The sequence below is a fragment of the Bombina bombina genome, chromosome 3 (genome assembly GCF_027579735.1).
Source record: "Bombina bombina isolate aBomBom1 chromosome 3, aBomBom1.pri, whole genome shotgun sequence".
NCBI classification, from domain to species: domain Eukaryota; kingdom Metazoa; phylum Chordata; class Amphibia; order Anura; family Bombinatoridae; genus Bombina; species Bombina bombina.
The window spans coordinates 349,001,371-349,012,879 of record NC_069501.1 but is presented as its reverse complement, the minus strand read 5'-3'; positions in this window follow the sequence as shown (position 1 = coordinate 349,012,879).

Sequence of the window (11,509 nt, the reverse complement as noted above, 5' to 3'; positions counted from 1 at the left end):
ATGTTTGATATTATATCTGTATTGTTTGATAGCACTAAATCCAATATAGCTTTACTCCTAGTTGGCTCCTCTATTAATTGTGACAGGAAGTTATCCCTGAGAACATTTAAAAATCTATCCCCCTTAGCTGAATTACTAGTTTCATTGGCCCAGTTTATATCAGGGTAGTTAAAATCTCCCATAATTACAGCACTGTTATTAGCAGCCTTACCTATTTGGATAAGTAGTTGATTTTCCTCCGGGTCACTAATGTTGGGAGGCTTGTAGCATGTTCCTAGTAATATTTTTTTAGGATTTTTCCCCCCACTCTTTATTTCAACCCACAGGGTCTCTACATTGTCACTTGTATCATAAATATCTTCCCTTATTGTAGGTTTAAGGTCAGGTTTAATATACATGCAGATTCCTCCACCCCTTTTATTATTCCTGTCCCTCCTATCCCTTTAATAAAGTATATAAAGTATATTGCAAAAAATGCATTTCAATTTTTAAATGTTCCTTTAATATTGTTTATTTAGGCACATCAATCAAGTTAGTCAATAAACTTTTGATGTTTTTGTAGGCTATTTTTTTCTTGAATTTGGCAGCAGCAGGTAATGCTTTTTTTTTAAAAAATATATATTTTTCTGATAGAATTTAATGTGAGTTGATCTTTTAAAAAATTCTAGGGCATTTACAGGTATTACCGGTTACAGCAATGCTGGAATCTCTGTTTACATTTTTAACCACTAAAGGGAATAGTACCAGGGCCTATCCTGCAATATTTTTACTTAAAAAATAATATATTCAGCAACCCTCATACAAACATTTGAATGGTCCTATATATTTAATCAGTTTAACGTTAGAAAATAAAACACCAATAAATCATTATTCTGTATATACCGTTAAATCAAGTCTATGTAATATTATATTAGGTTTCTGAATATAATTTGTTATAAATATGTTCATGTCTTTATTGATTCTTGTCTCACATAGAGATTAATGGTTAAATTGTACATGTTTTACTTTTGTGTGATATTAACTATAAATAATTGCATGTGTCATATACACAATTGTTCCCACCAGTTTCAAATTCCTTTCTTTCTCCTTAATGTATTATTTGAATGACACAATCATGACAGCTGAACAGATGTAGAATTTTAAAAGCCAGGTCCAATACCTGGAGTTTTAAACATCAATGAAATGTTTACATCCATTTAGCTGTCAAGAACCTTAATCCTATTTCCCTTTACCAAAGCCACATTTACTATCAAACCTTTGTGAGAATAATCACATTTCGGTTTTTGCATGTCCTCTCTATTAGGAATATCTAGTTTGTGTATGAGCAAAGGTCAGAATATATTCTTGTATATCATGAAAAATTTGTTTTAAGGGACATTAAAATTATATATATATATACACTATATATATATATATATATATATATATATATATACATACATATATATATATATATACTGTATATATACTGTATATATACTGTATATATATATATATATATATATATATATATACACAGTATATACAGGATAGATAGATAGATAGATAGATGATCTGTATAGATTATGTTATAATAATATGGAAAAGGGATGAAAATGATTTTGATTACTTCATTCACCATTTAATTGAAAATAATTTAAGTCTCAAATTCAGTAAAACATTGGATAATTTTTTTTTTCATCCCATTTTATATATAGTTGACAACAATCAGATCAATGCAAGAACTTTTACAAAAGAAATAGATGCCAATTGCTTTTTCCATTACATGAAAAAAACCACCAAATATTGAAAATGAATTGGGTGTGGTGAGAGTAAGTTTGAAAACTCAAAAGACATTTTAAAACAAACATTTCTATGAGCAATGATATTCCACAAGAAAAGCTCAGAGAGAAAAAGCGTATGGAAATTGAATCTTTCGGCGCTCTACAAATAACTGATAATAATAATAATGATATACAAGAGTTAATAAAGGGACATTAAGCACCTTTTATATCTCTATAAAAAAAATGCTTGTTCCACATTCCCCAAGTTATCAAAATGCTGCAGAACAATAGCTGATTTAGGTAATTTGCAACATTTTGAAAACCTAGGTTACAGAGTTTGCTTTTTGGCCACTCTAGGGTCTTGGGACAAGCAATTTTTTTCCAAAAAAGTAAACAGTGTTTAATATTACTTTAAAATGTGATGAGAAGACTACTAAAAATACTACCAGTAAAACTAAAAAGGGAACTAGATTATTAAAAAAACTAGTCCTAAAGCCCGTGCACACAGGCCATTTCTTGCAGTACAGCGGCCCCACCCCTTGCTCTCTCCCCCTCTCTTTTGCTCTCTCTCTCCCCCCTCTCTTTTGCTCTCTCTCCCCTGTCTCTTTTGCTCTGTTTCCACCCCTCTCTTTTGCTCTCTCTCTCTCCCCCCTCTCTTTTGCTCTCTCTCTCCCTCCCCCTCTCTTTTGTTCTCTCTCTCTCCCCTCTCTTTTGCTCTCTTTCTCTCTCTCTCTCTCTCTCTCTCATTCTCTCTCTCTCCTTCCCCCCTTCTCTTTTGCTCTCTCCCTCCCCCCTCTCTTTTGCTCTCTCTCTCCCCCTCTCTTTTGCTCTCTCTCTCCCCCTCTCTTTTGCTCTCTCTTTCTCCTCCCTCTATTTTGGTCTCTCTCTCCCCTCTCTCTTTTGCTCTATCTCTCCCCCTCTCTTTTGCTCTCTCTCTCTCTCTCCCTCCCCGCTCTCTTTTGCTCTATCTCTCCCCCTCTCTTTTGCTCTCTCTCTCTCTCTCCCTCCCCGCTCTCTTTTGCTCTCTCTCTCCCCCTCTCTTTTGGTCTCTCTCCTCCTGTCTTTTGCTCTCTCTCCCCCTCTTGTTTTGCTTTTTCTCTCTCTCCCCTTTCTTTTGTGCTCTATCTCTCCCCCTCCCTTTTTCTCTCTATCTGCCCCTCTCTTTTGCTCTCTCTCCCCCCCTCTCCTTTGCTCTCTCATTTTCTCCACCTCTCTTTTGCTCTCTCACTTTCTCCCCCTCTTTATTGCTTTCTTTCTCTCCCCCTTTCTTTTGCTCTCTCTCTCCCCTCTCTTTTGCTCTCTCTCTCCCCCCTCTTTTGCTCTCTCTCCCCCCTCTCTTTTGCTCTCTCTCTCTCCCCCCTCTCTTTTGCTCTCTCTCTCCCCCTTTCTTTTGCTCTCTCTCCCCCTGTCTTTTTCTCTCTCCCCCCCTGTCTTTTTCTCTCTTTCCCCTGTTTTTTATTTCTCTCTCTCTCTCCTTATATTTTGCTCTCTCTCCCCCTCTCTTTTGCTCTCTCTCCCCTCTGTTGTGCTCTCTCTCTCCCTCTCTTTTGCTCTCTCTCCCCCTCTCTTTTGCTCTCTCTCCTCCCTCTCTTTTGCTCTCTCTCCCCCCTCTCTTTTGTTCACTCTCTCCCCCCTCTCTTTTGCTCTCTCTCTACCCCTCTCTTTTGCTCTCTCTGCCCACTCTCTTTTTCTCTCCCCCCCTCTATTTTGCTTTCTCTGCCCCCTCTCTTTTTCTCTCTCTCTCCCCCTCTCTTTTGCTCTCTCTGCCCCTTCTCTTTGGCTCTCTCTTCCCCCTCTTTGGCTTTCTCTCTTCTCCCTCTTTGTCTCTCTCTCTCTTCCCCCTATTTGTCTCTCTCTTTCTCCCTTTCTTTTGCTCTCTCTCTCTCTCCCCCTCTCTTTTTTTGCTCTCTCTCTCCCTCTTTCTTTTGCTCTCTCTCTCTCTCTCTCTCTCTCTCTCCCCTCTCTTTTGCTCTCTCTCTCCCCCTCTCTTTTGCTCTCTCTGCCCCTCTCTTGGGCTTTCTCTCTGTCCCTTCTCTTTGGCTCTCTCTCTTCCCCCTCTTTGTCTCTCTCTTTTCCCCCTCTTTGGTTCTCTCTCTTCCCCCTCTTTGTCTCTCTCTCTTCCCCCTCTTTGTCTCTCTCTCTCCCCGCTATTTGGCTCTCTCTCCCCGCTATTTGGTTATCTCTCCCTGCTATTTGGCTCTCTCTCTCCCCGCTATTTGGCTCTCTCCACCTCTTTTGGCTCTCTCTCGTAGCCATGACCACTCCCAACCGCCCACGCCCCATAGCGGTGCCCCGCCCAGCCACACCCCATCACAGCGCTCCCGTAGGTCATGCCCACCAGACCATACACCGATCATGGTGCCCCATCTGGCTACACCCCTCGTCATGCCTGGTCACGCCCCATCACAGCGCTCCCGCTGGCCACACCACACCACCTCTGCTGTCAGGATCCTAAAGGCCAGGGGGTCCATTTATCATTGTGTGGACAGACATGATCTGCTAAAGCAAACCATTTCCACCGTACATCGCATACGCTGTCGGCATTTATCATTACATCAGCAGTTCTTGTGCTTCATAACTTGTGTTTCTGGCGAGCCTGAAGGCTCGCCAGAAACACAGGGCATCAAGCTCCGTTCGGAGCTTGATAAATAGACCCCCAGGTGTGTTTGTCCTTGCGCAGTCTCTACTGCGCATGACAGCTTCGGACAAACACACTTGGCCTTTTATAATATAGGATATTGTACAGCATTTCTTCAAGAGCAATGCAGAAAGTAATTCAAATAGTGAGACATCCTGTAAAAAAATCAAATTTTGAGTAAAGAATTAATAGATAAACAATGTGTAATCTATAAGAAAAAAAATATTATTATTAAAAACGCAATAGCTCCAACAAAATGATAACAATGCAGCTAGTGACAGGTAGAAAAAAATGTTGGTGCTGTGGCCATAGAAATAGTAATACAGAAAACTTAGACAAACAGAAAATAGCAAAAACAAAATGATTAAACTTCTTATACGATTATTTAATATATCTATTGGAATGTACAGTAGCTGCATACTTTTTTATATAGGTCACCCAAAAAGAAACAAAATATATAGGGAAAAAAAGAATATTAAACTGGAACACTGATTAAAAAATATCAACTAATTTAAAAAGCTATAAAAAATCCTTTCTATTAAAGAAAATGCAAGATTGTTAGAATTTAGAAACAGACCCATTATTTATAAACATTCAATCCTGATGGTTCTAATGTGCTCAGGCAAGTAGCTGATAAAAGTTAATTCTATTCAAAGCTCCTAAAGGTACCGCCTTCCAAATGGAGAGGTCCCTCCCGCTCATTGGGAAGTTAATGTGTGCTGTTGTCCCTTGTTTACATAGCAAATACTATAGTATTAAAATATTAAGTAAAGGTGATGGGTTTAACAGTGAAGAAAAAGTAAATACAAATGATAAAACAAAGATAAAAGAGCAATTTGAGAAAAAAAAATAATAATACACCCAAGCAGGTAAAATAGATCATTGGAAATAAATTAAAAATGAAAAAATATTACAGTGCAATGACCCTTTAAAAAAAAAAAAAAAAGAGATATGTATGTAGCAGTATTGCTTTACATTTTAGCACTACATAAAAGCAGTTTAAGTTTAATAAATTCGAAGGAAAAAAATAATCAATTAAAAAAATCAAAAAAAAATTTTTAGAAAAGTTTTTTTTGTAAACTATATATACTATTTGTAATATAGATCACTAGGGATGGGCAAATGTTTCTAAAAATTCAAAATTTAAAACGAACTTTGATACATTCGGTCATTCGAATCGAATTTTCGAATGTTTATATAACATTCTAACATTCTATTTTTGAATTTTCGTTTTCGAATTTTTCAATAAAATTTGAAAATATTTGTTCGAATAATAGAATGTTTAGCTTTGTTTTCATTCAATTTTGAAATGTAATATTCTAATTAGAATGTGAAATTCAAATTCAAATGTAAGATTTCTAGTCTACAACTGTGTTTAATAAATGTAATATTCGAATTCGAATGTCATATTCGAAATAGTATTTCTAGTCTAATACTGTCATCTAGATTACGAGTTTTGCGTTAGGAGGGGTGCGGTGCTAACGAGCAGTTTTCCCTCACCACTCACCTACAGACAGCGCTGGTATTACGGGTTTTTAGAAAAGTGAGCGGAGAGCAAAATTTTGCTCCACATCTCACCTCAATACCAGCGCTGCTTATGTTAGCGGTGAGCAGGTAAAATGTGCTTGTGCACGATTTCCCCATAAGAAACAATGGGGGAGAGCCGGCTGAAAAAAAACCTAACACCTGCAAAAAAGCAGTGTTCAGCTCCTAACGCAGCCCAATTGATTCCTATAGGGAAATACTTTTTATGTCTACACCTAACACCCTAACATGAACCCCGAGTCTAAACACCTCTAATCTTACACTTATTAACCTCTAATCCGCCACCCCGACATCGCCGACACCTGCATTATATTATTAACCCCTAATCTGCCGCTCCGGAGACCACCGCCACCTACATTATACTTATTAACCCCTAATCTTCTACCCCCAACATCGCCGACACCTACATTATATTTATTAACCCCTAATCTGCCGCCCCCAATATTGCCACCACCTACCTACACTTATTAATCCCAATCTACCGCCCCCAATGTCGTCACCACTATAATTAACATATTAACCCCTAAACCTAAGTCTAACCCTAACACCCCCTAACTTAAATATAATTTAAATAACTCTAAATAAAATAACTATCATTAACAAAATTATTCCTATTTAAAACTAAATACTTACCTGTAAAATAAACCCTAAGCTAGCTACAATATAACTAATAGTTACATTGTAGCTATCTTAGTATCTTATTTTACAGGCAACTTTGTATTTATTTTAACTAGGTAGAATAGTTATTAAATAGTTATTAACTATTTAATAGCTACCTAGTTAAAATAAAGTCAGATTTACCTGTAAAATAAATCCTAACCTAAGTTATAATTATACTTAACACTACAGTATAATTAAATTAATTACCTAAACTAAATACAATTAAATACAATTATCTAAAGTACGAAAAAACCCCACTAAATTACAGAAAATAATAAAATAATTACAAGTTTTTTAAGCTAATTACACCTAATCTAATCCCCCAATAAAATAAAAAAGCCCCCTATACTAAATTACAAATAGCCCTTAAAAGGGACTTTTGCGTGGCATTGCCCCAAAGTAATCAGCTCTTTTACCTGTAAAAAAAAGTACAATAACCCCCCCAACATTAAAACCCACCACCCACACACCCAATCCTACTCTAAAACCCACCCAATACCCCCTTAATACCCCCTTAATAAAACACTAACCCCTTGAAGATCACCCTACCTTGAGAAGTCTTCACCCAACCGGGCCAAAGTCCTCAACGAAGCTGGGCGAAGTGGTCCTCCAGATGGGCAGAAGTCTTCATCCAAGCCGGGAAGAAGAGGTCCTCCAGACGGGCAGAAGTCTTCATCCAGGTGGCATCTTCTTTCTTCATCCATCCGGCGCGGAGCGGCTCCATCTTCAAGACATTTGACGCGGAGCATCCTCTTCAAATTAATTCCAACTGAAGAATGAAGGTTCCTTTAAATGACGTCATCCAAGATGGTGTCCCTTGAATTCCTATTGGCTGATAGAATTCTATCAGCCAATCGGAATTAAGGTAGAAAAATCCTATTGGCTGTTCCAATCAGCCAATAGAATGCCAGCTCAATCCTATTGGCTGATTGCATCTGCCAATAGGATTTTTTCTACCTTAATTCCGATTGGCTGCTAGAATTCTATCAGCCAATCGGAATTGAAGGGACGCCATCTTGGATGACGTCATTTAAAGGAACCTTCATTCAGTCGTAGCCGTGGAAAGAAGAGGATGCTCCGCGTCGGATGTCTTGAAGATGGACCCGCTCCGCGCCGGATGGATGAAGATAGAAGATGCCATCTGCCGTCTGGATGAAGACTTCTGCTCGTCTGGAGGACCACTTCTGCCCGGCTTGGATGAAGACTTCTGCCCGTCTGGAGGACCACTTCTGCTCGGTTGGGTGAAGACTTCTCCCGGTAGGGTGATCTTCAGGGGGTTAGTGTTAGGTTTTTTTAAGGGGGGATTGGGTGGGTTTTAGAGTAGGGTTGGTTGTGTGCTGGATTAGCCAATAGAATGCAAGCTCAATCCTATTGGCTGATTGCATCAGCCAATAGATTTTTTTCTACCTTAATTCCGATTGGCTATCAGCCAATCGGAATTCAAGGGACGCCATCTTAGATGACGTAATTTAAAGGAACCTTCATTCTTCAGTTGGACTTCGTTTGAAGAGGATGCTCCGTGTCGGATGTCTTGAAGATGGAGCCACTCTGCGCCAGATGGATGAAGATAGAAGATGCCGTCTGGATGAAGACTTCTGCCCGTCTGGAGGACCTCTTCTTCCCGGCCTGGATGAAGACATCTGCCCGTCTGGAGGACCACTTCGCCCGGCTTTGTTGAGGACTTCGGCCTGGTTGGGTGAAGACTTTTCAAGGTAGGGTGATCTTCAAGGGGTAAGTGTTAGGTTTTAATAAGGGGGTATTGGGTGGGTTTTAGAGTAGGGTTGGATGTGTGGGTGGTGGGTTTTAATGTTGGGGGGGTATTGTACTTTTTTTACAGGTAAAAGAGCTGATTACTTTGGGGCAATGCCCCGCAAAAGACCCTTTTAAGGGCTATTTGTAATTTAGTATAGGGTAGGGCTTTTTATTATTTTGGGGGACTTTTTTATTTTATTAGGGGGATTAGATTAGGTGTAATTAGTTTAAAAAACTTGTAATTATTTTATTATTTTCTGTAATTTAGTGTTTTTTTTCCGTACTTTAGATAATTGTATTTAATTGTATTTAATTGTAGTTAGTTTAGGTAATTAATTTAATTATACTGTAGTGTTAGGTGTAATTGTTACTTAGGTTATGATTTATTTTACAGGTAAATTTGACTTTATTTTAACTAGGTAGCTATTAAATAGTTAATAACTATTTAATAACTATTCTACCTAGTTAAAATAAATACAAAGTTGCCTGTAAAATAAGATACTAAGATAGCTACAATGTAACTATTAGTTATATTGTAGCTAGCTTAGGGTTTATTTTACAGGTAAGTATTTAGTTTTAAATAGGAATAATTTAGTTAATGATAGTTATTTTATTTAGATTTATTTAAATTATATTTAAGTTAGGGGGTGTTAGGGTTAGGGTTAGACTTATATTTAGGGGTTAATACATTTAATATAGTTGCGGCGACGTTGGGGGTGGCAGATTAGTGGTTAATAAATCTAGGTAGGTGTTGGCGATGTTAGGGATGGCAGATTAGGGGTTAATAAAATTTAACTAGTGTTTGCAATGCGGGAGTGCGGCGGTTTAGAGGTTAATATATTTTTATAGTGGCGGCGATGTCTGGTTTGGCAGATTAGGGGTTAAAAATTTTATTTTAATGTTTGCGATGTGGGGCGGCCTCGGTTTAGGGGTTAATAGGTAGTTTATGGGTGTTAGTGTACTTTTTAGCACTTTAGTTAAGAGTTTTATAATACGGCATTAGCCCATAAAACTCTTAACTTCTGACTTTTAAATGCGGTATCAGTCTTGACATGAGAGGGTGTACCGCTCACTTTTTGGAAGACTCGTAATACCGGCGTTAGGCAAATCCCATTGAAAAAAGAGGATACACAATTGACGTAAGTGGATTTGCGGTATTTTCGAGTCTGGCCAAAAAAGTGAGCGGTACACCTGTACCTTCAAGACTCGTAATACCAGCGGGCGTTAAAAAGCAGCGTTGGGACCTCTCAACGCTGCTTTTTAAGGCTAACGCAAGACTCGTAATCTAGCCGTGTGTTTTTTAAATGTAATATTCCATTTAGAATGTGGCATTCAAATTCGAATGTGACATTCAAAATAGTATTTCTAGTTTACAACTGTGTTTAATCAATGTAATATTCAAATGTGAATGCTACATTCGAACTTGAATGTCACATTCAAATTCGAAATAGTATTTCTAGTCTAATACTGTGTTTTATAAATGTAATATTCAAATTCGAATGTAACATTCAAATTCGAATGTGACATTCAAATTCGAAATAGTATTTCTAGTCTAATACTGTGTTTTATAAATGTAATATTCGAATGTGAAATTCGAATTTGAATGTAAGATTCAAATTCGAAATAGTATTTCTAGTCTACAACTGTGTTTAATAAATGTAATATTCGAATTCGAATGCTACATTCGAATTCTAAATAGTATTTCTAGTCTAATACTGTGTTTTTAAATGTAATATTCGAATGTGACATTCAAATTTGAATGTCACATTCGAATTCGAAATAGTATTTCTTAGTTTACAACTGTTTATTAAATGTAATATTCAAATTTGAATGCTACATTCGAATTCAAATGTAACATTCGAATTTGAAATAGTATTTCTAGTTTACAACTGTTTATTAAATGTAATATTCGAATTTGAATGCTACATTCAAATTAGAATGTAACATTCAAATTCGAAATAGTATTTCTAGTCTAATACTGTGTTTTATAAATGTGACATTCAAATTCGAAATAGTATTTCTAGTCTAATACTGTGTTTTATAAATGTAATATTCGCCATGTGACATTCGGATGTGACATTTCAAATTCAAAATAGTATTTCTAGTCTACAATTGTATTTTATAAATGTAATATTCAAATTCAAATGTGACATTCGAATGACACATTTGAATTTGAATGTCACAGTCTAATTCAAATGTCACATTCGAAAACTATAAATAACATTCGATAATAGAATAATTCTATAATGTAAATCGAATTTCTACAATAACATTCGTTCTAACATTCGAATTTGAATATAAACACATTCGCCCATCCCTATAGATCATATGTAATGTATTACTTATTATTAGTAAAGTATATTAGTAAAGTATATGTATCAATATGTAACATTTATATCTTATTTGAAATTTGTGTATTAAAACCTTTTTATGGTATAAAATTTTGAAGCAAATTAGTACATAGTAGAGCAGTGCTTTCCAAACTGTGTCGTGACACATTAGAGTGTGTAGGTGGCAGTGTGTAGGTGTGTCCCTGCTTCATTACAAATTGTTCCGAATTTAAATTTGCTTTCCGACTTTCCGCCTGCCTGCTTCGCATACCTAGTGGGTCCCTGATCATCTTAACCTATTGGCGCAGCTCAGTGGGAACTGAAACTATTCCTATTGGTGGCTTTGATTGCACATTGCTCCTGACTGCACATGTAGTCTCCTCAATCGGCTTGTGACTGCACGTGTAGTCAGTGAGTGGTACAGCTGCTTGATGATGAAATGCGAGTGTCTTTATCTAATATTCCACCAAATATTCAGAAACTGTGTTCATCCCATCAACCTCGTACATCCCATTAAAATAGTAAGTAGTTATTGGTGTTTTTAAACTTTTTTTTTTAATTCTTGCATATACTTACTGTTACTTGTAAATACATTTCGTTATTATATAATTTATGTATGTATCCATATTGCTTAAAACAAGTTAGTTTAATCTCCTGTTTGCTAGTACAACTGAATTACTGTGTCACAAAATGATGCAGGTCTAAAAAGTGTGTCACCACCAACATGAAAAGTTTGGAAAGCTCTGTAGTAGAGGAATAAATTAACAAAATCCAGATAAAGGGCTCGATGATCTAAAGCTCTCCGCTCAGATAAGAAGATC